Raw genomic sequence first — 27,985 nt, 5'->3', positions numbered from 1 at the left:
CTCTGCTTCAAGATTAAACCCCATTGTGAGTAAAATAATTTTATTAACATCATAAGTGACGGCTGACATATTAGGATGTTTTAATTAATCCCGCTTTGTGAACAAGATGGAATGATATCGTTCAGATATTATTCTGTTTACATAATAAGGTGTTCAATCTTTTCACACCTGTGGGGTAATTTTGAACGATACATAAATTTCCATTCAGAAAATTTTTAATTCATCAAAATACTTATAAAATTAACAATTCAAAAAATTAAGAATATGTTTTGCTTTAAAAAAAAAAAAAAATTAATGTTTTACTTTAAAAAAATTTTTTATCAATGTTTACTTTAAAAAAAATTTTTTTTTCAAAGTTTAAGAAAAAATATTTAGATGTTCAATCTTGCTTTAAAAGTGGGGTTACTTTGAACGGTTTATAAAATTGCATTCGATAAATTAATGGAAATTTAATAAATCTATCAAAATGTAACAGTAAATTCATTTGTTATAGATAATCAAATGCAAGAAACATAACAAATATTGTGAATAACCGGGGAGACGTTGTACATGTTCAAAGTTCCCACATTTTACTTTAAAAATTGTATATTATTAGCATTTTTGTACTTAAATTTTTATTTCTATTCAAAACCATCAAATACCTGTTTGAAATTTAACAAATATTAAAACACAATTTATTTGGAAAACAATGACTGAATTTTTTTCCCACTAAGTTTGAACAAGTTGCTCTTGTCGTTCTCAAGTAAGTAATGACAGTGTATTAGCAAGAAGTCAAATCATATACAACAAGGTAACAAAAACAATAACTAATTTGAAACCATCAAAGGAATAATAATAAGTGCAATAATAACAATACAAAATGTACCTCAAAGGTTCTGATTAAGGATTAATTAATATGCCAGTATTGTCCACTTGCTAATTTGATTATCCAATTGTGTTCACCTCATAATATAAAAGCACAGGATGAAAAATATTATAACTGCCACCCGTACCCAAGTTTTATCCTCTACTTTATATTATGGGGTGAACTCAATTGGATAATCAAATTAGCACGTGGAACATACTTTAAATAACGATCTATTATACAATATTATTTACATTAGAATTTTCATAAACAAAATTTAAAATAGGATTTTGTCGTATTGTTTTATTTACCTAGAGAAAAAGGTTAATGAATGATCTGAACACATTTCACAAGTCTTAAATAAGACATTTTTGAAAGAATTTATCAAAACTAACAACGGGTTATCTCTCTTAAAACACACAAAACAAAACTTCACATTCGCAACCCTTCTTCTATAGTATAACCAATCAATCTATAGTATAACCAATAAAATGACTCCCGTAATTCCGGGGCATCCTGGGGTACTACGTCAAAACACAATATAAAATACCTCCCTTAATATCGGGCAAGTCCCTAACAATCGGGGTAATACACATAGACAATACAAAAAGCGATGAGATAAACCCATTAATACTTTGAGAATGTTTATGTGTTAATTTCCAAATTACGATACTGTTAACCCAATTCCAGTTAAACAATCACAAAACATTTTACTTCGCCTTATAAACCTCTTAATACTTTGTTACTACTTATTTTAAAAACCAAAATATGTGTTCAAAAACAAACAACTATAATTTATGATCTTTTAAAAACAACATGACTCGGCCGAAACAACAAGGCCCACATATGTAGTTACGTCCTTTTCTACTACAAGCTTGATAGGCAACATATTTAATTTTTGAGTTAAGAACATCAGTTTAAATGTCATATTTCTTAATCATTTTGATTTAATTAGTAAATAGTAAAGGGCTCAAAGAAAATGTTTGAAACAATTGAAATTGCCATAGACAGCAGATTTTCCGAATGGCAAACTGAGTTGTTCACAATTGATTTCATGAAATACAGCAGTTTCCATAATCTTGATTTTTGCGAAATGAGTCTTAAATCCATAGCTCCAAAACGCTGATGAAAAGAAAACGGCTGATTAGAAGAAAGAAGGAGAAGGCTAATTAGAACAATGAAGCTCATAAGGAGGAGGCTTATCAGGGGGCTCATCAGGAGACTCACCAAGATACTTTTTGGATTTCTGAGGTCTGCTTTCCCTGCTAGCCCTGAAAAAGTAAAGAAAAGGGTTATTGTCATTGTTAAAATTTAACCTGAAAATAAGTTTTATTGAACATGGAGTATCAACGGAATGAGTACACTGGGTAACCGAGGATGCATGTATACTGGTTATTATAATAGTTTTAGGATTAGGGTAGTTTTACATGTATACTGGTTATTATAACAGAGTAAGGACCAGGGTAGTTTTACATGTATACTAGTTATTATAATAGGGTTAGGATTAGGGTGGATTTACATGTATACTAGTTATTATAATAGGGTTAGGATTAGGGTGGTTTTACATGTATATTAGTTATTATAATATGTGATAGAACTGGTAAATACATTCCAAATATAATTTTAACACAGAGATCATTGCTACGGGAGATGTGTAACAAGCACGTGAAGAAACGGGAAGTGACGCCAAACATGACAAACACGAGTTATCCTTCTATATATCTGACTGAAGTAACGAGCGATATGTTTGGCGTCACTTCCCGTTTCTTCGTTTGCTTGTTACACATCTCCCGTAGCAATGATCTCTGTGTTAAAATTATATTTGGAATGTATTTAACCAGTTCTATCACATATGTAATTATGACTGACACCAATATTGTCCTTTAATAGCTAATTCATACTGTAATGAAAGTTTACGTACAAGTAGCAAATGACAACTTCAAGTATGAGCTGAACTAAACCAAATACAGCAGGAGTACCAATAACTGCTCCAGTACCCTTCGAGTTTTTACCTGTAGAAATTCAATAAATTTAAATAAAGTTTGTATTATCGCCGAAGTATATCTGCTGGAGAGAAGTGTTTCTCCACACTATATTTATTATCGAAGTCTATTTGCAGAAGAACAGTGTCTATCCACGCTATATTTATATCGGATGGACATCAGTGTTTAACATTGTCACGTAGTTGATTTGTCATCGTGTCAATACTTTATCTTCTTTTTCGATATAATAATAGTTTAATTAGGAGATAAAACTTCCTGTTTCGTATTTAGAGGGGGTTTATTATCCATTTAACCATGCTTGAATTATCCATTACAACACGAGACGCGACAGAGGCGAGTTGTTCTAATGGATAATTCAAGCATGGTTAAAGCTGAACTCCGATTACAAAACTACAGAAATAATTAAATAAAAAAAAAGATTAACGCCCAAAATTATCGCCATACTTGTTTTCAAGTTGTATAACAATCATGACGATTGTACGGCATACAAAAACAGAGGCAGGCCACGCCTACATCCAGTTCACTACTTGTCATCCACACTGTCCACATCTGGCTAGCAATATTTCGGCTGACTGATTGACGTTTTTTCACTATCAGTTTACTGAAAATATTATTGCTACACAATTATTATGTCTGATCAGGTACATATTATTTTACTAATTAGACGAAATAAGTAAACCACGGTGTACTTTTGCTCTAAAAATATGAGAAAACTGCCTTACCCCAAACAATAACAAATCTCACCAACGCCAACAATTTTTTTCGTATTTCTTGAAATGTTTTGTACAACAGCGTGTAAACACCAAATAATTTCTGGTATTATAAAGTCTAATATTATCGTTCCAAAATATATCCAAAGCAGCAATAAAACTGTTGTTCTCTCCATCAAAGAAGTATGTTTTCACTTCAAAATATTCACCATCTTGTGAAGTAGTTATGTCCCTTGATGTTATGTCAACAACATAGAATTGCTTGGTGTTCTTTGATTTGTTATTGTTTGGGGTAAGGCAGTTGTTTTGTTTCTTATTTTTAGAGCAAAAGTACACAGTGGTTTACTTATTTCGTCTAATTAGTAAAATATTATGAACCTGATCAGATATAAAATTGTGTAGCAATAATACTTTCAGTAAACTGTTAGTGAAAAAACGTCAATCAGTCAGGAGGTAATTGGTAGTTGAAATATTGCTAGCCGGATGTGGACAGTGTGGTTCACAAGGCGTGGTCTGCCTCTGTCTTTGTATGCCGTACAATCGTCATGATTGTTCTACAACTTGAAAACAGGTATGGCGATTATTTAGGGTGTCAATTTTTTTTATTGGATTATTTTTGTAGTTTTGTAATCCGTAATCGGAGTTCAGCTTTAAATGGACAATAAACCGCCTCTAAATACGAAACAGGAACGTGTTTACAGATACTCTTGTTCAAAGATTTAGGGATTTCCTTTGGAACTATTTAGAAAACTTTTTTACAACAATTTTAAAAAGTCGTTATTTGGCCACGTGCTGGCGTTCATTTTTCATAATATTCTCAATAGATTTAGACCGTCCTCGTTTTCCTGCAAATTTAAAATGCTTGGGTCTCGAGGTGCTGGTAAATGATTTATGAAAAAAATGTTATTCAGATATCCACAAAAAATATTTTTAACGTTTGAAGATTTTTAAAAGAACGGGAATAATTAGTCTTATTGCGGTATTTAGAGACGAGTGTCATCGATAATTGAAATAATTCCGGCCTGCTATCCGGGTCTAAAAGAGGAGTAACTCTTGGCAACAAAGATGACTCCGCCTCGGGAGTTTCATTAAAGTTTTCAGCATTTATTGATTTATTTGCAGACTGTTATCACAATGTTGTGGCTAGTTCGTGTTCACACAATAGCAGTTCGTACTAACATCCTCAAACATACCATATAAAACTATGACAGTGATGTCTAACCTAAGATTGTACTGGTCGCTATGTATACTGTTCTGACGTGTGTCAACATATGCCAATTTTTGCATAACGATTAGGCCTATATTTCAGCTGCAATTTCCGACTCACTCATTATATTTTCAAGCGATTTCGTGTGCCTAATGACGTATTATTAGGAAGATCATGCTAGTCAGACTTTGACCAAAGCGTGATTTTAAAACAAATTCCACCTGATTAAGTAAAAATTGGCGAGTGAAGATGGCCTACCAAAAAAGCAAACAAATTTGTCCATACTGTCACTGCCTAGTAACGAATATAATTGGATACCTGAAAACGGGTTTAATTAATTCATTTGTGATTTTCTACTGTTTTATGTTTTTCAGAAATGTGTTTTCAGAAAAGATGATGTTTGAAAATGGTTTTGATAGTCATGTGTGCCGAATTTCTTGAAGATATTTGCCAATAAAGATTTGAGGAAGGAGTTGAGGAAGATCATTGAGCACAAAAACGAAAAAAATGTACACTGTAATATTTATACGCAGTAATTCGCCTTGATAATTTAGAGGGGGTTTATTCCCCATTCGATGACACTTTTCGATCAATCAGAATCGAGGAAATTTTTAATTTGTGCTATAATATATTTTTAATCCACCCATTACGGGTGTGCAAAGCGCTACATTTACATCACTCGTCATCAATAGTGTTTTCCGCTCAGACATTGCTTCTGTGGTGGCGCCACTACATTATCGGTTAATTGTTACGACAGATAGACAAGTCAGGTAAAATTATGTTTATATTTTAGAACACTGATTAATCTATTAACTTTGTACCAAGAGGTGATTGCCATACTTTGTGGTGTTCTGGTCTATTCTGTTAAATTTAGAAGTATGATACAAATGATTAAGTGCCTCGCTCGTGCAAACTGTATTATATTTATATTTATAAACAAGGTTCGCTTTCACAGATGTGATGTCTCATCAGACAAAATTTTAGCATTCTTTAAATCAGGATGAACATGCATTGTATGGGTATGCCACCCATTTATATATATAATGTTTGACACCGGATTCTCTGAAAGGGTACGTCACCTATTTATTTAACAGCCTTCTGTCGATTATCTTAATTACTGTAATCAATTACTACTTTGGGTACTACATTGTTAAGAGATTTGTAAAATGCAAATACGGAACATCATTTGTGTTGTCATTATTGAATTGTTATTAATATTGGTTTATATTATGTTGTATACAACGCTTTATTTGTAATATCAAATAATTATCATCCATCATCCATTCGGTGCACATGGCCTATCCAGCGAAGGCGTCTCTGACAGAGGAGGGCTAGCTACGAGAACGTAGCTAAAAGCGTTGAGATATACTGATGTGTTTGTTTTTAGCTACGATTGGATGCCTTTAGTTCCAAGTGGCAAACTCAGTTTCTTTATTAATGCACGTAACCTAGTAAAAATAAGATACTTTTATAATATTATGACCAATTAAAATTACAGAGGCCAATGTAGTGGCACAACTATCGCCTAACTTCGAATATTCGCGTTTAAATTAATGAAGCGTTGTTTTTATCCGTTTAAAAATGGCGTTCCTAGTAACGGCTTAGCGCCTTAATTTTAAATACGATGATTTATATTTGTTCCAGGTAGGATTGTAATGCTTAATTGTAGTTGGATGTGGCAGAAATATGATACATAACAATAATCAATCGTTGTTTAGTTGAAAACTATTGTCAATTTTGCTTACTGATTCTCGATGCGATTCGCGTTGGGCTTCGGAATACCTCTGTATGAGATGACTGGCCTTTATAAGTTCAAATGTCTTCTACATGTGACGTCACATCACGTAACGTAGATTATTGGCTCGATAGCACGTGCATTGTTTACATAACCTGAACACGCGCTGTATATACCCATTTACACTAAATAGGAAATATTTTTTATCCAGATATACTTCAAACATCATTATTTTTTTCTAATACTTAAAAAGAAAATGATGTTCTAGAATTTAATTTGCAGAGGAAAAAGTTAATATTGCTAGGTAATTAACCAGCCCCGATGTCACCCCTCTCAGTGGTTGTATCGTCCTAGCCAATTGTCCCTGCAGATCAGCCTGAGCTTCCATATGCAAATGAGAATTGTGGAAACAATGAAAGGTACTCGTTTGTTTTTTTTAAAAAAAAAACAAGAGCTGGCCATGACATAGAAGAAAATTTGCAATAGAGAATTTTACAAAAATGAAAAAAAAACAAAGTAATATCAAAAGACATTGTGAATTTATTGGCGGGAAAAAATATGAACTTTAAATGTGGGTGTGTTTACTCATTCATTTCCATTAAGGTAATCCCGCTAATGTGACATAAATTTGCTGGATTCGTCAAAAGGACGATTATGTATGTTTTTAAATATACTATTAAAAAAAAGTAGGGGATATTTGATTTTTAAGTGTTATTAAAGTCACCTAATGAAACTGACGAAGAAACAAATGACAAAATGAAATGAAGTTCACATTCATCGATTTATTCCAAATGATCGTTAGACTAAGTAAGGCACAGACTGACCATTATAAGGGTAAAATGATACCCGGGGTCAAACAGCAAAGTTACCACAGCATCACAACCAAGTCAGTAACGGGTAAATCCACCTCTGTTTGCCAAACAAGCATTGATCCGACGTGGCATACTCCTAATGAGACGTCTAAGGTCATTTTGGTCCAGATTGTCCCATTCCTGTTGCAACGCAGCAGCAAGTTCTTGGACATTGGCAGGACGTTGTTGACGTTGACGTAACCTCTGTCCAAGCATGTCCCAGACATGCTCGATGGGGGAGAGGTCGAGACTCAGTGCTGGCCAAGGTAATGTGGTGATGTTCTGTTGTTGGAGATAACCTGTAACGATCCTGGCCCTGTGACATCTTGCGTTGTCATCCTGGAAGATGAAACGGCGGCCATGACGTCGTGCGAACGGCACAACATGGACTGCCAAGATGTTGTCCCGGTAGTACTGGCCTGTAACACGCCCTGCAACAACATGTAAAGCCGTTCTTCCAGCAACAGTGATGCCTCCCCACACCATAACAGAACCACCCCCAAATCGATCATGTCTGATGACGTTAACGTCTTGGAAGCGCTCGTTTCGACGACGCCACACCCTCCTACGTCTGTCCAAAAAATCAACAGTGAACCTTGACTCATCTGAAAACATCACATTGCTCCAGCGTCGATTATCCAGTTAATTCCCGAACCGGATATACTAGGCAAAACAGGCAATGCGCATGTCAACAGAGTCAGAGCCATTTCACCTCTCGCATATCTCGCAAAAAGCGAAATTACGCAACTTACCAAATTAGTCATTGACGTCATCACACTTGGTTTTCTTCAACAAAATCATACGTCGGGCGCGAAGGTGACCCCTATGCAGTCGATTCCGAATCGTCTGGCCACTCACTCTCACACCAGTGTCTGTTTGAAGACGAGCGCTGATCTGATTTGCTGTGATGACACGATTTCTCAAGGCCAAGGTACGGATAAATCGATCCTGGGCTTGAGTTGTCGACCTGAGCGTGGTCTGTCCTGTACAGATTGTGTATCACGGTATCTGGACCATAGCCTGCTTATGACAGACTGAGAAACATTCATCGTCCGCGCCACAACCGCCTGTGTTGTGCCGATCTGTAGCATGCCAAGGGCACGTAACCTTTCATTTTGGGTAAGCCGACGCATATCAAAATTTGTTTTCTGGTCACTAAAACAATTAAACTGATGTTTCCACCCTGGAATTCAATGCCACAATGACTGTAACATTCAAAGTCAGAGTCGTGCAAATCTTGGGTTGGACCCCCATGATGATCCCAAGCATCACCTGCATTCCATGCGGTAGCTATTGGTGCGTTTGGGCGTCACATGTAACTGGAAATGTTTCTTCTGTTAGGTTCTATAGTGACTTTTTTCGTAGTCATTTGCATATTTTAGTATTATGCCCCCAAAATCAAATATCCCCTACTTTTTTTGAATAGTATACTATATATGGCGTTGTGGTAATACTTATACTTACACAGAAAATAAGTTGCTAATCCTGCAATAAGCACAGATAGTAGAGGTATTAGTATCATTGGTATCAGAAAGCGAAATTTTCCTTCTAGAATAAAAAAAACAACATTTCCTTAGAATGTTAAATACATATTTAGCTTGTGATAATATGAAACTACAGCGAGTTTAATACCATTATATAGTTATTGAAAAACATTATAATAATCACACACTCTAAAAACTACTGCGAGCTTAATACTATTATATAATTATTGAAACCTTTATAATAATCACATTTATACTTACTGCGAGCTTCCTTCTTACGTAGTTTTACAATAGCAACTATAATGACTACCACGGGAACAAGTACAGAAATACCAACTACTATTCCAGTAATTTCCGGACAAGTCAGACCTGGTGAATTATCGGTTTCCACGACTTTGACTTGAAATAAAAGAAGTTAGATTATTTTATTATTTAATATTGTGTTGACTTGTTTTGATTATGACGATCTGGCTTTGTTGAAGATTATAAAAATATACAGATAAAGTTTTATAACTGATATTGTATTACACTGTTGTCATTACTCCAATATACAACTTAAACTTTCGAAACATTTTTTCTTTCTCAAAATTCCTCCATTGCTAATTGCAATAACACAACTGATTAACTCATCTATTTTGATATATCGTCTGGTGAATCTATTTCTTTTCTAATACTTACAAATGTAAATAAGCATTGAAATGTGATTCGTGAGAAACTAGTCTATTGTAAGGTGTCCAACCGTAAATAAATATCTCGACAATTACACCATAATATATATATATATATACTCAGCCAAATCAAAAACTTGACACTCGGGATTTTTGGGACTAGATTTTCTAATATTTGGTTTAAGGCAACTATTTTAGTGTTATGTTGTGCACAGACGACCTTGACATCAACAGAAAGCAAGAATACGTCTCGCCGAAAGTCCTTGACATTGATAACGTTCGTGATGTCACAGTACCCCCCAAAATGAAATTCACAGACTTGGAGAACAATCGGAATAAAGTGTTTAGTAACGGTTGTGGCCTCCTCTAGCGTCTCGTACTGCCACACACCGTCTTCTCATGGATCCCAGAACATTAGTAAACACTACCCGAGGAAGACGTCGCCACTGCTCAGCAAGAGCATGTTGAAGGTCCTGCAACGTCAGTGGTGGATTCACTTGCTGACGAACACGTCGCCCCAGTTCGCCCCAGATGTGTTCAATAGGATTAAGGTCAGGGCTAAGCGACGGCCAATCCAGGACTTGGACACCGGCATTTCTTAACAAATTCTGGGTAGCAATTGCTGTATGGGGTCGAGCATTGTCTTGTTGAAACGTTAGTACAGGTCATTTTCTAACAAAGATGAAAATAACAATTTTAATTTTTTTTTCCAGTTCAAGTTACGCGTGCGTGTTCAGTTTAAGCAAACGTTGAAACGTTAGTCCAGGGCATTTTCTATCAAAGATGAAAATAACAATTTTAATTTGTTTTTCCAGTTCAAGTTACGTGTGCGTGTTCAGTTTAAGCAAACTTGCATCGATTGACCTTACGAGTTTGTGTTTTGCAGGTGTTTCATCTTTATATGCTCAAAAGTCACGTGATCCACGTGACTTTACAATTTTATGAAATTAAAGGCTTCTTACTACTTACTATCGTTAGAAACACTTTAATATTTATTTGACTTACCAGAAAAAAAAATTGTTAAAATTCATCAGTGTCAAGTTTTTAATTTGGCTAAGTATATATATAGTCACAAAATAAACGGTCAAGGGTATCGCTGCCAATATTAAATGCTCTGCGACAATGTCGTTTCCATTGATTATATGTAAAAAGTACAATGTGCAAAGTCCTAATACCGATATTGATGAAGTCAAAATACATTTAAGGCAAGAGTTAAATGTAAAACGTCAAATGTTAAGTGTTAAATGACAAATGTTTTGTTGGAAAATGCCTTTTTTGACGTGTCTACATTTCACATTTCTCTCATTACATTTTACATTTGCGCTCTACAACATCCCATTTGTCCTTCACGCTTTCTACATAGCAACTTTGGCACATCATCAACTTGCATATGCAAATGTAGGATATCACGTGACTTATTAACATATATGGAAACCCGGCACGAGCACACTATAAGGAAATCAAGCTGGCACACCATAAGAAACTATCTAGACGACCGTGCGTAATTTTAAATGTGCCAGGGAATAGTCAAATCAATGGATGAGCTGGGGTTTAACAATATTCATTCATTACGTTTTCCTTTGTTTTCTCAAAATAAGAAAAAAGTGAGTTACTAGGTTTTGCCTTTTGACAGGAGATTTGAAGTATATTTAAAATGAAATAGCCAGTCAGGTGTACCTTATTTTTAGCATATCTTTAAACTCATTCCCGTGCATACGAAATCCCTTAACCTGTTACTGTAACGGAAACCAGAGTAAACTGGTATTTTAAATCCATGCTTTTTAGAATTATCAACATAGTATTTCACTTATATGAAATATTATTGTAATATTATGCACAGGTTTAGTTTAATACACATGTTCGATATGCCAAGCGTAAGGTTATTCCCTAATATTTGAAGAAAAGTTTATACTGCAACCTATAACATTTTATGTGTATATGTAAAATACAGGTGTGAAAAAGTGATCTATAACTTTTATCAAATTGACCTACAGCTGGTTTTGATAATATATATAATATTGCCCCTTCAACTCTGTATGTAAGTCACGACTGTCTGTGTTGTAATTAAACATCTAATTAATTCAATATGTCCTTTACAAGCTACACATTATCTGTGTACAACACTCGGCAGAACTTCAAAGGATATACGTACTGGTCAGTAATCATACTACGACGTGATAAGAAGAGAAATGAAAATGAAATGAAATGGGGTTTAACATCCTACTGTTCTGATCCTATACTGGGCTAATGAACACGGGCATACGCCATACAGTGTGCTATGAAGGAAATTTTGCCCGGGCAGCGGCACTGTCGCCTACTCTTAAATTATATTGAATTCCAACTGCCAAGGAATCTTTTATGTACATTCCAATGTATACACGGGACCTCGGTTTTTCGTCTCATCCGAATGACTAGACAGTTGTCCTTGTCAGGCCCTCCGTCTTGCATCACTGACAAGGGGAAACCACGCCGGAAAATCGGGATGAACTTTCTCGGCGAATGCAGGGATCGAACACCCGACCTCCAAGCTAGCGAGCCAGCGTCTTACCCACTTAGCCACGTGATCCCCGTGATAAGAAGATAATTCCATATATTATGATCTGTCCCGGTGTAAATAAACCCTATATTTACGAAACTGATCTCTGTAGATCACTGTAACACTATCTTAGTGATAACAGAGATCAGTTTCGTAAATATAGTGTTTATTTACATCGGAACAGAATATCAAACAGGTACATAACTACAAAAGGAACATATATTAAGCAGAAACTAGACTATGACATGAGCACATCAGGACGGTAATAACTATATTAAATCAACCATTCCGCCCCTCTGTCAAGGCAGTGGCTGAACTCGTCCAAGCCTCTCGTCTCGTCTCTGAACGTATGTTTATGTCTAACTGTCAGCAAACTCCATGTTATATAGCGTCCGACAGACTCACTAATCCCCGGTTAGTACTTGGCAGTTATATATAGGCACACCAAAACCAAACTCATCCCAGATCGTTTTCATGTACTCCGGATACAAATTCCGTGCTGTAGATAGCCCACATTCGCAAAACATTGTACATATTTTACATTTTACGTAAATGGCAGGGGGCATAACTCTAGAACAGAAGGGTTGATGCATACGAATATCCACCTCATCCAAGATCTTTTGATTGTTAACATGTTTATATTGACATAACCGTCACCACTGTCCACTGTCCTGTGGTCATTGACATGTATTGGACCGTAACTTTATGTGGACCCTATTTGTAGTAATATGGAGGGAAAGAATTTGTGCTTTGAAACATCTATGTAAAATAATATTAGGATTTTGATTAATTATTCTCCATTGTCAATATATTAGTTATGGTATAAGTTAAATTCTGAAACGCAAATTAAATTGGCTATGAATATTGTGACAATAACCAGACATGGTGTCTAAAGACAAGAATGCAGAAATATGATGGCTGGAACAATAGCATTATCTTTCATATTATTGATTCTAACTTCATAACCACAAATATGGAAGGTATATGCCTGTTATTTTGATACGTTAACTGAGCTATAGATTAATGAGCATGTTGGTCATTCACATTTTTCTTTGTTATAAAACATATATCATATTTGTTGACCAAATAAGGTAACAATCCCTGGCGATGTTCAGTTTGGGGTGCATGTCCTTTCCATATTTAGAACTTATTTGTTATCAGTCTTTAGATTAACACCTCAAACAAAGGAATAGGCACCTACAAAATAGGGTGGGGAAATAGCATTCGGCAGAGCTCACTCCGCCGGCCATACCAGTCATTTAGTTATTTGACACTAGGAAGAATTGTAACACTTCCAGTTTATAGAAATAAAGTATTTTAAGAAAAGAACCTGAACTGTAGTTGTAACTTCGTCACGGAAGAAAACACAGCGTGAAGATTGAATCTTGAAGATTGAACAACTGATAGTACTACAGTTAGATTTAGAGCCGTATACCAAGACAGTTAGTATTAATTATTCTGTGAGTATCTCTTTTTTGGTTTTCGCTAAATTCTATCTGAAACAATGGCTGAGGAAATTTTCAGAAATTTAAGTACCCAATTGTCAGGCTTGTCTTCTTCGATTTCCACGAATACGGTCGCGAATATAATTGAACCATACAAAGGCGACCCGAAACTATTTAAAGATTGGGTTAAAAATATCGAAAAATTTTGCTTTCTCGCTGCAGTCCCGGAGAATAAGGTAAAGTTAGTAGCGTTTCAGTCAAGTAGGGGAGTGGTGAGTAATTTTATTCAAAGGCAGATGGTAGCGAATTAAAATGTGACGTGGGATGCATTAAAAACAGAATTAATTAATACTTTCTCAGAAATTACGGATACCCAACAAGCGTTGGCGTTACTACGGAAAATTAAACAAAAACCCGATGAAAATGTACAGGTTTTCGCGGAGAGGATTTTATCCTTAGCCGGTGAAGCCTTTCCAAATTATAGCGGACAGCCGGAATTTGATAGGCAATTAATTAGTTTTTTCGTTGACGGTCTTCAGCAAGAGTACATAAAAACAAAAATATTGCGTGAAGATCCGCAAACAGTTATCGCAACAGTTGAGATGGCTAGGCAGGAACAAAATATTAGAAAAAGGTTTGCGTTGAGATTAGGAGCGCCGCATACCCAACCAAGTCAGAACAGTAGGGAACATGAACCCATGGATATTGGCCATATAAGACCCCGCACGTGTGGAATTTGTTATCGTCGAGGTCACGTGAGTCGCGACTGTCGTCAAAAGCGAGTAGTAAATGAGGTTAAAGCGAGTAATCGACGAGGTATGGCGTATTGGTTCTGTGGAATAGAAGGACACTTCCAACGCAACTGTAGGACATTTCAAGACTATATTAAATTAAATCCGAAGTTTTATCAAAGAGCCCCATCGGTTAGGTCGAAAACTTCGTGCAAACGGGAAAACTCTTTCCGGGAGGCTGACGGGAAGAGTAAATATCAGAAGCCATTATGTTATATAAATATATCTGGATTTTCAAGTTCTTGTTTAATTAAAATAGAAAAAAGAAATTTTCGATCATTAGTTGACACAGGGGCACAAGTATCTTTAATTAGTGATCACGTGTATAATTCTTTAAAATATAAACCAAAATTAAATAAGAGTAAAATTACATTACAGTCAGTAAATGGACTTGAACTGAAATTATTAGGCTGGGCAAATTTGGAATTTCAAATTAAGGGTAAAAAGTTAAGACATGCTTTTCATGTTGTTTATAATATGAATAGAAACGTAATTTTAGGTCGAGATTTTCTTGTTTACCATGGTTGTAGACTGTTTGGGATGTATGAAAATTGGTAAAACGTATGTTTCCTTAGATAATGATGCAATAATATCTTCTGTTTTGCGAGTAGCAAACGAAGTAATTTTAGAACCTCCGAGGAAGTATATCATTAACGCCGCAAAATTGAAGAGACATAATTATGACAGTAGGCAGGACGTATTCATGGTTGAACAAGCCACTAAAGGGTTTGTGAGTGACGAGCCAGGACTTATGGTGAGACATTCGGTGTTCAGCATGAAACAGGTTAAACAGTTGGGTAAAATGATTCCAATTTGTATTGTAAATAGTACAAACAAAACGTTTCGATTAAACAAAGGGTGTGTCATTGGTCATGCTATCGCTGAGATTGACAGTACAATAGCGTAATTAGACTAAGTCTTACAGGAGACTTCGCACGTGGCTAATGCCAATTTAAATGAAACATTTGCGAATATTAATGTACCAAATACTGAGCGATTTAAGTTACTTAATCTTTTGAAGGAAAATCATGATTTATTTGCGGTAAGAGACTCCGAGTTAGGACATACAGATACAGTAAAGATGACAATCGATACAGGTGATCATCTTCCCATTAAACAGCAGGCGTATCGAACACCATTAACGTCTAGTGACGAGATGTTACGTAATAATATAATAAAAGAAAGCAACAGTCCTTGGTCGTTTCCTATTGTTTTAGTAGATAAGAAAGATGGAACAAAAAGATTTTGCGTTGATTTTCGAAAACTTGATAAAATCACAAAGCCAATGAGCTGGTCTTTGCCCCTCATCGATGATCTGTTGAGTCGATTAGACAAGTCGAAACATTTTACAACTTTGGATATGAAATCAGGGTATTGGCAGGTTTTGGTAGACGAAAAAGATAAAGAGAAGACAGCGTTTGTCTGCCATAGAGGGTTGTTTGAATTTAACGTTATGCCATTTGGAATTAACAATTGTCCGAGTATTTTCTCACATTTGATGACACGCGTTCTAAAGGGGCTCGAAAATTTTGCAATAGCCTATGTTGATGATATACTGATATACTCTCGTTCGAGGCAAGAACATTATGAACATATTAAGATTGTTTTTGATAGGTTAAGACAACATGGACTGAAATTAAAACCATCTAAATGTAATTTTTTCCAACAAGAAACAAAATATTTAGGATTTGTGATCACTCCTAAAGGAATTAAAACTGATGAAGATAAAGTTTGTGCGATACAAATTATGGATCAGCCTCGTACTGTAAAAGAAGTTAGGAGTTTTATGGGAATGTGTAGTTATTATAGACGATTTATACCAAATTTTTCGAAAATTGCTGAACCTATAATCAAATTAACAACAAAATATGCCAAGTTTAAATGGACATCTGAATGTCAAACCGCTTTTGAATTTTTAAAAGAAAGTTTAACGACGATTCAATTATTAGCTTATGCAGATCCGAATTTACCATATATACTTTACACGGACGCGAGTAATTCGGCGATAGGAGCAGTTTTAGTACAGGTACATGAGGATGAAAACAAAGAAAAAGTAGAACGGCCAATTTTCTTTTTATCACATAAACTAACAAATTCACAAATGAAGTGGAGTGTAGTAGAACGTGAGGCATATGCAATTCATTACGCATTACAAAAGTTGGATTATTATCTACATAATGCCAAATTTACCATACGAACTGATCATAAGCCGCTGCAATATTTGTTGGAATCACCAATGCAAAATAAGAAAATTCAGTTATGGGCATTGGGAATTTCGGGATTTGATTGTAAAATAGAATATGTCCCGGGAAAGCAAAATTCTATAGCCGATCTTCTTTCTAGAGTTCCGTCAAAGCAAGTATCAATTGATAATGATAGTTCCAGTGGAACAATCGAACCCCGCGCCAAAAATAATATGTTTGAGATTAGTGCATTCAATTCAAATAAATTTGATCCGCAAAAGTATGCGAAATGTTATTTTCCAGATAAAGATTTAACGGATAAAATAGACCTAAATCTGGATAATTTTGACATAGAAAAAGAACAAAGTGAACATCCGGAAAATCAACCCGATAAGGAAAAGTTACTGCGAAAAGCTCAATATGTAGAAGACCCATCGAGCTCCGATTCTAGCTCAAATATAGAAGCTAGGTAGTCCGATGAGAATGTACCTTTAGTCCAATTTGGTACACGTTTAAGGCGGGAAAGAAATGATAGCACATCAGGCGAGGAAGATGTTCCTTTAATGGAATTATCCAAGCGTCTGAAGGCTCATAATGATCAAAATAATGAAAATGAAAAGAATAATGATATATCCAAACAAAAAAAATCGTCGAACAAAAAGACGAAACAGTTGTTAAAAATTATTGCCAGTTTCTTATAATATTATATTTTCTTGCGTACATAACTAATTAATTAAGGTGATTTTAAAATAGTTAAGAATTAAAAAAAGGGTCTTTGCATAAAGTTCTCACCAATTATACTCTTACTAAGTTGCCCCCGAAATTAGAAAATGTTAGAGAAATTTCTATGGAAAGTTTGATTTATGAATTACATAATTTGAGGCAATTGGAAGAAGACAAGGCCTGGCCAATCTGGAATTATATAATAATATTTATTGGCTCATCGCTTTTATTTTTTATTGGAATTGTATGTTGCTATAAACGCAACCCAAATTTTAAAAATTTATGTCATTGTTTTGGAATGAAAATCTGTGGAAATCGAACAGAGACCAGTGCAGAGAAACCCTTGGCTGTTCCTGAAAAAGGCGAGTTGAAAATTGATGGAGAAGAATTAGAATCTCTCTCGCCACATACTACAAACTCCTTGTCAACACCTGAAATTGGTACCAAGGACGACAACCGTTCCCATCACTCTTTGTAACAGAATTCGGGAAGAACAGACACAGACCGGATTACAAGAGATGTTTAAGGCATCCGCGTAAGAACTGACATGTGAAAAAAAATCATGAACGGTGTGTTTTAAATAACAATGTTTCCTGTACACTGATGAGTTGTTATTATCGACCAGTGTATGTGATTTATTTTAAATGTTCTGCTATGTGAAAGAATAACTCATGAAGTAGTGACTTCGTGTGTATAATAATAAATAGCAGTTATTTGTGCCCGTGAAGTTCAACAGCTTATCTAGATATTGTGATTGTGTCATACATAGCGATATATATATAAACATTTATTGATAGTGTTATCCCTATTCAGTCCAGTAGAACACTGCAGCAGTCCAGCACGTCGAGGAAGCTTCCTGATATCTAAATGTGGAAGTGATTATTTAGTGTTAATTGTTACACTGTCATCTATTATCATTGACAATTAACATAGGTGGACCTTTCCACCTCGGCTGTTTACAAGAATGTCAACTGTGTGACCCAACACGCGGGAGCTGAGTTTTTATGACAGAAAATAAACCATAGAGATAAAACTCATTAGGTCACGTGGTCTATAATATGTGTAGCAGAAAACTGTTTATCAACAGTGGATAAATGTGTGAAGAACCGGAAGAAAAGTCAATCATGAACGCTTAAAAGTTCTGTTACACATTCAAGTTAAAGAAAATTATCATAAGACATTGATGTGCATGGAAGAACTTTTGGATAGCATTTGCATGAGATTTTTGATTATGTGTTGTTCTTTGATGATTTTGTTTTATGATTTTATTGAATGGTAATCGTATAGTAATCCTAAATAGTTGCATGAATACTTATATAATTATATTGATGTTGACTTAGAAAAAAAAAAAAAAAATTCGAAAATTTTCAAGGAGTCTCATAACTAATAAGTAGCACAAATCCTAAAGCAGGGGAGGTAATGTAGTAATATGGAGGGAAAGAATTTGTGCTTTGAAACATCTATGTAAAATAATATTAGGATTTTGATTAATTATTCTCCATTGTCAATATATTAGTTATGGTATGAGTTAAATTCTGTAACGCAAATTAAATTGGCTATGAATATTGTGACAATAACCAGACATGGTGTCTGAAGACAAGAATGCAGAAATATGATGGCTAGAACAATAGCGTTATCTTTCATAGTATTGATTCTAACTTCATAACCACAAATATGGAAGGTATATGCCTGTTATTTTGATACGTTAACTGAGCTATAGATTAATGAGCATGTTGGTCATTCACATTTTTCTTTGTTATAAAACATATATCATATTTGTTGACCAAATAAGGTAACAATCCCTGGCCATGTTCAGTTTGGGGTGCATGTCCTTTCCATATTTAGAACTTATTTGTTATCAGTCTTTAGATTAACACCTCAAACAAAGGAATAGGCACCTACAAAATAGGGTGGGGAAATAGCATTCGGCAGAGCTCACTCCGCCGGCCATACCAGTCATTTAGTTATTTGACACTAGGAAGAATTGTAATAAAGTATTTTAAGAAAAGAACCTGAACTGTAGTTGTAACTTCGTCACGGAAGAAAACACAGCGTGAAGATTGAATCTTGAAGATTGAACAACTGATAGTACTACATATTGAGCAGGGATGGCCAACGCCAAATGTTGCGCACTTGACGGTGGTTAGTGGTACATTGCATTCTTGTGATAATAATAAAGTAAGTTAGAAAGTCTACCCGTTACTTTTAGCGATATAATCTTCTTTTACATTAATCTGTATTCAGTTAAAATAGGCATGCTTAGGAACAGATGCATTTATGTCCATTGAAATAGACATGGGTGCAAATATTATCTGATGTATCTTAATTTTAGTGTGAACAAATTTGCGTATGGTATGTAAAAGGTTGGTCAATACTGTTCAAATTGTCGACTACAGGGTTACTACTCTTAAACAGATTTTGTTTTCTAATGATTTGGGGTCAGGAGAAATAGAACCGCATCGTTTTTCGCCTCTCCTAGGTTATTCACCTTTTCCACTTCACAACCTGCCATTGATGAGTTATTCTCAGTTTTCCGAAAACTTACCCTGTGACGGATATTAGCGGACACTACCCCTTTCTCCATATAGCACTGATTTTTAACGATGTCGTTTAAATTTAGTTTAAAGCAGTATGATAGTCGTATCGTTGATCAGGTCTGTGAGCTTGATGGGAAGCATTGGGGTCAAACGAGGAAGAACCCCATGAAAAATCAATAGTTACCTCCCCTTATTTATCGGGTTTTATTTCAAATTTAATGCAAGGCACTTGGGTCATGATATTCCGTTTTTTATAAATTCATTGGACTCGGAAAAGGTTGGGTCCTGTTGAGTTCCAGTAATCAAAGACTGGTTGTTCTAGAGATATATTATGTGTCCTAAACAGTTTTTGAACAGGATTTAAACTTTTTTGGGGGGAGGATCCTAGACCCATAACAAATTTGGTCAACATCCATGTTTTATATTCGGATAAGCTGCTATCGCGACAACGGTGCTGAATGAACGTATTTCCAAGCTCTGCGTAGATCTATAATTTTATTTGCTGGATATTGTTTTGACTTGTATTTTGGACTTTGAGTTATGTTTTGTTAAGTGTTTTGTTGATCATCTGTAATTTAGTTAATCATACCTGCACGGTCACTGATATTCTTTCTACAATACACTATGTTATCTTGGGGGTATCCAGCTGTCCAAATCCATTCATCTCCAACCACTACAGCGTTTGGCCATGAAGCGTCATTAAACCTACAAACAGATAAAAGATAGTCTGGAAAAAACAGATTGTCATTGGCTGTGGCTTATCCAAAATGAAAACTTTGTTCACCAAAATACCTTCAAAAAATCTAAGTTTTGTCATGTTCAGAAGCTTTGGGAAATCTTTTAATGACTGTAGCCTCTATCGCGTTCAAAAGCTTTGAACAGAGGTTACGAAGCGCTGAATATCGATCGAGTTCGTCATCTTGTGACTCCATAGATTTCCGACGTGGTTTCCCCTTGTCAGTGGTGCAGAACGGAGGGCCTGACAAGCATAACTGTCTAGTCCTTCGGATTAGACGAAAAACCGAGGTCCCGTGTATACATTGGAATGCACGTAAAAGATCCATTGGCAGTTGGAATTCGATATAAGAGTAGGCGATAGTGCCGCTGCCCGGACAAAATTTCCCTCATAGCCCGTCTTCTTTAGCCCAGTATAGGAGCAGAACAGTAGGACGTTAAACACCTTTTCATTTCATTTCATTTGACTCCATAGATTCTATCGCGTTCACGGGGTCGTGGCAAAGAAGGCATAATTCAGGAACTGTAGGTGACAAACAATTAAATATCTAAGTATAAATTAAAATAAAAATTTATAAACCTGAATGCAAGTCACTTCCTATACATTTATACTAGACTAAATATGCGTGTTTTGGTATATTTTATTGTAGGTTCCGGAAAATAGAGCTACAGGCCTTTTAAATAAATAACCATAATATCTCACCCAGGTTCATTCCATCCTTGCTTATGTTTATTGTAACATTTCCATTCTGCACTGGTTTCAATACCATTACTCAATGTTAGCTTTATTCCAGCATTTCCATTGGTACTTTGGCACTTTATGGCAATAAGTTGTGTATTCCCAGGCATACTGATAGTTGCAGGTTGATCCCAGTAACTGATATTGTCATTCTTGTACAATAAACCATCAACATAAAAATGCATAATATTCTTACAGGCAACTTCTCCAGTTATAGCTTCTGGAGCTGAAATTTAATTGTTGAGAAACGTTAAATTAATAGTACCTTGTATCTCAGAAATAAGATGAAATAAAACGAAATCGGGTTAACGTCCAATTGTTCTGCTCCATCGCGGCAAATGAAGACGGAAATTCGCCAAACAGTTGTGCTATGAGGGACATTTTGTCGGGACAGCGGCGCTACGGCTTGCTCTTATTTCGATTTCCTACTGCCATTGGATCTTTCTGGTACACGCCTATGTGTGCACTGTCTTTGTCACGCCCTTCGTCCTGCACCACTGACAACAAATTATTTATTACTGATGACAATGAATATTTTTAAACGGGTTATAGCTCCAATTTTTGAAACCTTAAAATTGTAGCATAGCCGGCCGAATATGGAAGAGAAACCACAGACCTACTAAATCCCACATGTAAAACCATACGTGCTACCCATTAGGTGATATTTTGAGATCTTAAAATAACATATAGCGGAAAAAGAGATACTGGCCATTAATTAATCTTTTTGGTTGCCATAAACACAGCATACCTGATTTAGTAATTGAACTTTTGTGGGTATGGCTAATCCTTACGTCATTAGGCGAAATTAACCAGTTCAATAATTAATATGAGAAATCAGGGAATATAAAAGGTTAAGATTAGTCATAGTAAATTAGACGACCATTTGAATGCTGAGAAGACCATGATTTTAGGTTTTCCAGAGTGTGGTTGAGAGAATGAAAGACGTTATTTTTTTAAGTATTTACTATTGCTTATACACTGTGTATCCTGCTTCGATGTGAAAATATATATCAGAAACTCTAGTTGTCCCTGACATCTTTACGATTTGACTAGCATATTTAAGTAATTAAGTAGAGAAATCCAATAGTATTCACGCCGGTCAAACCCAGACGATCAAAGCCAAAACAAAAGAAGTGTAGCATGGATGTCACACGTCGGATGTGGTAAGCCTTCGGTCCCGCGTCCCATATTCAATCGACGGGTAGTGATACACTACTGCTGGAAATGTTACATCATGTTATACTCAGAACGAAAATGATCTTTTATATCCCTGACATCTAGCTATTAATTAGCCGATTGGTTGATTATGCCCAAAGTCCTGTCTTAACCACAAATTAATTCCGGTTATAATAAAAATGTAGCTAAAAGAGAACTTGTTAACGTTTGTTTCAATATGGTATAATGGGCAATGCAATTACTATCAGCTTTATTGACAACATTCAGTAGGTTTATTACTGCAACGTTTCAATGAGGTTACTCCAACGGTTATCATAAAGCTGTCTGTTATTATAGATGGCTCTCACTAAATACTCTGTGAAGTATGACCGGAGTTTCAAAGTAAATAAGAGTCTACAAGATTTTCCTCCCCCCCCCCTGTGTATATCAGCAATTTTTTTTTATTACTTCCGCATTGACTTGAGGGATATAGTTTGCTATTTAATTTCACCATGATGTCGTCTCATTAAAAGAGACACTGTAGACCACAGAGAAACCCGACGCAGGGAATTGATTTTAAAATATTCGTTGAGTATGAAATCTCAGGAGGTAATATTTTCTCGATATGCTAACAACATCGTATGGATTTAAATGGACCAATATTGAATTCAATTTAATATAAGCCATTTCAGTATCTTTTAATGGGCATATATATAATTTCAATAAACATATATATTTTTGTTTGAATTATTTTTAAGACAAGCTCCGGTCAATCGAATAACCTATCAGTTCTTTCTTAGTCTCATTTTATAAGAGACTGATTACATTAAACATACATTATGCAAGAGCTAAATCTGCCTATTGCAGGCCTGAAATGTTTTCTAAAATATTAATTAAACATTAATTAACTGACCCAGGCCGTAATCAAGCCATATTTTGATTTAATCTAAAAAATGGAGGAGCTAGGCTTAGCTTCGAACAGCCAGTACCGTGGTTGCAGTTATTGCACAAGTCTTATCAAACCTTCAAAGGCTTATATCTTCGCACGCAATGGAGTAATTTGAATTACATTATCTATTTTCAAACTATTATAGCAAGAATGGCTAACTGTTTATCCAAATCTTACATAATGTATCTTTAAGCGTTTGGTAATACATTTTTTGCTTTAGTTCAACACTACTACGCCCAATAGTGCATGTGGAGTATTAGACTTGATAGTGTAGCTGTTTTAGTTTAATTGTCTTACCGATAACTCTTCTACAATAAACTGTATCATCCTGCGGGTATCCAGCTGACCAAATCCAATTGTCTTTAATCACAACGGCGTTTGGCCAACCATCATCATTAAACCTATAGCAAGGATACGTGTTAAGAAATAAATATCGTTTAGGCGTAGCCCAATATCGTTATGCCTTGGCATTCCACAGATGTAGCAGTTACCCCCAACAAATCTTTATATGTTCAAATAAGTCCTTAGTCAAGCACGCTTTTACGTTAAGTTGCAAAAAGAAATAAAACATGTTTTTTACTGACGTTTTCAGTTCTCTTGAACCACTTCAGGCCATATTAATATAATATACTCTTTGAAAAAAGTAGGGATATTCAGAAACAATACAAAACTGCGGAAATGCACTTCTTTTTTAATTAGAGGTAACCAGTGTATGTTAATAACAGGCCAATTGCCTACACATGGACATAAACAGTTCATATTGGCGGCTTATCTGACGGCCCGATTTCACTTGCAAAGAGGTGCACTCTCATATCAAAAGTGAAAATGGACGTTTTTGATTGTTTCTTAATAATGTGTAAATGCTCACCAATCCTTAGACATTCAGCAATTCGTCGTGACATGCCCCTAATCACGATTTGGGGCAATCTGACCCACTCCTTTTGCAGTGCTACGGCCAATTCTTGCAGTGTTGTCGGTTGACGTTGACGTCTTCATATTAAAGTAATGTGACACACTAAAGCAAAGATACGCTAAACAGTAAATCTTATGGAAGAACCGATTGGAAAGCAAACATGGATAGGATAAACCAGCAAGCGGCAGTTTTCATCAACCCTTCCTTAAAGTGTCAAATTTGACAATGAACCCCTCCGACGTGCATGGCGCTATGACGTGTCGCATATGCAACTCAGCGGTTCTGTTGGAGCGATAAGTTCTTCATCTGTGAACATACTCTCAAAGCATGTGAAGTGTCCATGACTATTTATCATATCACAACCTGCATAGGTATTTGCATTTCAATATCCCCTACTTTTTTTTAAGAGTATATAATGTAGTATAAGACAATGCCATTGCGTTGGAGGAGCATACTTACGAAACAGGAAAATATATCATATTAATTAAGTAAAATATAAAATTCAACATTATTAATATTCTGTCATCCAATATTCCGATTTAAGAAGGGCATACATCTTTTAATAAAATTAATTTCTTTACATTCTTATAAATGAATTTTCCTTATAGAGGGAAAACCTTGAATACACCTCATCCACATTTATCCAAACGGGTACTGACTTGGATTGTTCTGTTTTCCGGGTTCCTTCGATGGAGACTCATTCTAAAATTTAATTGGTCACCAGTTTTCCCAATATATTTTTGAGAACACCAATTGCATATTATTATATATATCATATAATTGGATTTACAATTCATATTTGACTTCACATGAACTTTTGTATCTGTAGTCATCTGAATTGAATCGCCCTCAATTAAATATGAGCATAAATGGCATCATGAGTCCCCACACTTAGATACTGAAGACCTGGAAATATCTGAATTGAATCTGCATTTCGTCAGAATCTTCGCATATTTGGAGGTGGTTTCCGACTATTTATCAGTCTCCTATTTTTAAGGATAATTTTGTCGTAATAAGAAATTTCATAATTCACAAAATCTGGAGTATTTAACTTTATTATTAAATACAACAGTACATACTCTTAAAGCCATATTGTAGGGAATAATATTACGTTTTATATGTGATGGGTGACATGTATGAAAATAAGGATATTAGTGCGTATCTTATTTTAGTTGGATTAATTGGAAATGGAATGTGACATAACTGTGCCTTTTGAAATTTTTATCTGGTCCACGGAACTTTGTGTGTGGATTTTTCATATTGGATTCGCAGTTTCGTTAATAGAATCAACCTGAACTTTGTGTATGGATGTCCATATTGAATATGCAGTTTATGTAGGGTTTGTTTTTTTGTTTGTGGAGTTTTCATATTGAATTTGCAGTGTATTTGTGTGGGTTACACATTTGGATTCGAAACTTTTCTTAGGATAAAAGCGACCTTCGTGTGTGGATGTTTGCAGTTTGTTTAGAATCAGCTTCCTAATTTGTGCAGATAACTTTCTAATCATTTCGTGCCTCATAGCGTTTACTACAGCATTTGTATTGTGTACTATAGGCCCCAGTTGACCTTCACTTAATGACAGATGAACTGCACCGATATATTGGATCAGTTGTCAAGTTCTAAATCTTCTGCACATGGCCATAGTAAAGAAATTGCCATACACTGTTGCTAACATTTTACAGGGACTGATTGATATACAGTCAATTAATTACTGTTAAATAAGCATAAATATAGATTATTGTTCAACGGAAGTTACTATCAAATACATTATATTGTTGAAAGGTCATAATATCTAGAATGTGAAGTGACAATTCATACAAAAAATAATAATTCTATAAAGTTTTTTGTTGTTTTGTTGTTTTTACAACCTTTAATCATTTAAGACGGCTGTGTGACTGCAACCTTACAAGCCAAGACCTACTGCATTTGTTTAACTATCAACTATCATTTTTATATGATGTATACATGTATGTATCCGTCCGTCGCCATCTACGCACTGTCTGTCACCATTTCGACTTAATTTATTATGGAACATCATCCCTAATTTATTATGGAACATCATCCCTGTAACGGTCAAATTGCACCATTCCTTTTATTATTGACTTTGTACCATGTGTACTTTATTTGATTGATTTCCTTTCGTTTTATGTATAGGCAATCCTAAATTTGGTTCAAACTTCCAGGAAATAGTAGTTTCGAATATCAAGTAACCCTGTTCAGCTTGTTCTTTTAGACAAGCCCTGTATGATCTAGTCTCATGCAAAATGTCTTCCTAGGAAGAATGTTGTAGATGTACTGTTTAATTCTTGTCTCATCTCTTTCCATCTATCTGGCATGACATAATATACGGTAAGATTTTAAGCAGAGTTGCTATAGACATAAATTATGAGAATTAATGATACTGTCTTTGCGTTTTTAGCAGTAAATTTGATAGTAATCTTTACGTTATGTGGACCATGTTCTTTTCCTTCATTTCCCGCCATTGCAGGCAAACCTTCCCTTATTTTTGTCAAGGTTATGATGTTTTTTCTTAGAAAAAGACATATTATTAGTTTAATAAATTTGTTATGATAATGAATGAATGTAAACTGTCATCAAGTAATTGTTATTCAATATTAGCTGACTTTAAGCCTTATCTAAATGCGACTTGAGTGCATAAGATAAGAGGCCTGCAGACAAATTTCTGTTTTGTGACGGAATATTATTGTCATACTTATGACTTAATTATTTTATTGTTGTATGGTATTTATGTCTGGAATATTTATATAGTTCAGTCAATCATAATCAGCATAATAATCAATATCATCTTATCACAACAACATTATGAGTGATTTCTGAGGTTGAATAAAGTATTATCTATGTAGACAACTGTTTTGAACGTCTCCGTTGAAATCGCCTGTTGTGTTCACATGCTGCTGAAGATGAATTGACCCTATTGCCCCGCGTTTACCTAGTCTTCAATCCCTTCTATGAACGTTGTGATGGCACCAATTTGATCTCGATTGAGTCTTATCTCATTTTCTGTCATTTAGTGATTACCTATTGCGAAGCCCGCCTCTGGATTGAAGGGCTTATATTTCGATCCCTTGGTGCTTTAAAACACAACTTTCTGGACCGCTTCTCCAATAAGACAACTCAGCTCGATCTCTGGAAGATCTTCGTCGTAGAGCCTAGCGACTCAATTACAATCTCCTTCGGGTCGCTTTTTATCCATACCTCCACTGACTTGTAAATAAGCGGTGATAATGTCTAGCACCGATAACACACCTGTGAACTAACTTGCTGTTAAGGCACAACGTTTCTTCGACACCCATGTTACTCCCACGTGTTCTGCGTCATGTTTTCTTTTCTACCACCATTAGTGCTATAGAAGATGCACTTTACAATCTTATGTTCACCTCTTCCGGGCTACAAGTAAGATAAGAGCGGCACGTACGAAAGTATTCTAGATCAGCTCAGCGAAAGTCGTCTTCACATCAACGGGCTTCAAAGTCCCGTGATTCATACCGTCGAAATTATAGCACTTCCTCACTAAACAGAAATAGTCAGCAGTTTTCTGAGGATTCCGTTCGTCAATCGCGTCGAACAAATGATGGTTACAATTTTCCCCTCAAGACCTAGGAAACCGGTCGTCTTCTGTGACTTTTGTTTTGCACTAGGACATACATGGCAGTATTTTGATGAGCTCCAGAAGCTCATCTGACAAAACAACTTTGCTTATTGCAAATTTTCTGATTTTTGAAAACATGGAAATATGATGATACTCCTCATGTATTC

General features: G+C 35.4%; 1 long non-coding RNA gene across 2 annotated transcripts; it reads right to left on the bottom strand.

Moving 5' to 3' along the window:
- Window positions 1–35: 35 nt before the first annotated feature.
- Window positions 36–20,413, bottom strand: LOC130014142 (uncharacterized). Of its 2 annotated transcripts, none has more exons than XR_008789157.1 (5): window positions 20,307–20,413; window positions 9,096–9,233; window positions 8,815–8,898; window positions 2,766–2,856; window positions 36–2,115 (listed from the first exon to the last, which is right to left on the bottom strand). It is a non-coding gene; the product is annotated as an uncharacterized LOC130014142 (long non-coding RNA). The 2 variants fall into 2 exon arrangements; XR_008789158.1 differs by having other exon boundaries at window positions 9,114–9,233.
- Between the last annotated feature and the right edge of the window lie 7,572 nt (window positions 20,414–27,985).

Source organism: Patella vulgata, chromosome 8 (assembly GCF_932274485.2).
Source record: "Patella vulgata chromosome 8, xgPatVulg1.2, whole genome shotgun sequence".
NCBI classification, from domain to species: domain Eukaryota; kingdom Metazoa; phylum Mollusca; class Gastropoda; family Patellidae; genus Patella; species Patella vulgata.
This window is presented reverse-complemented; position numbering and strand designations above follow the sequence as displayed.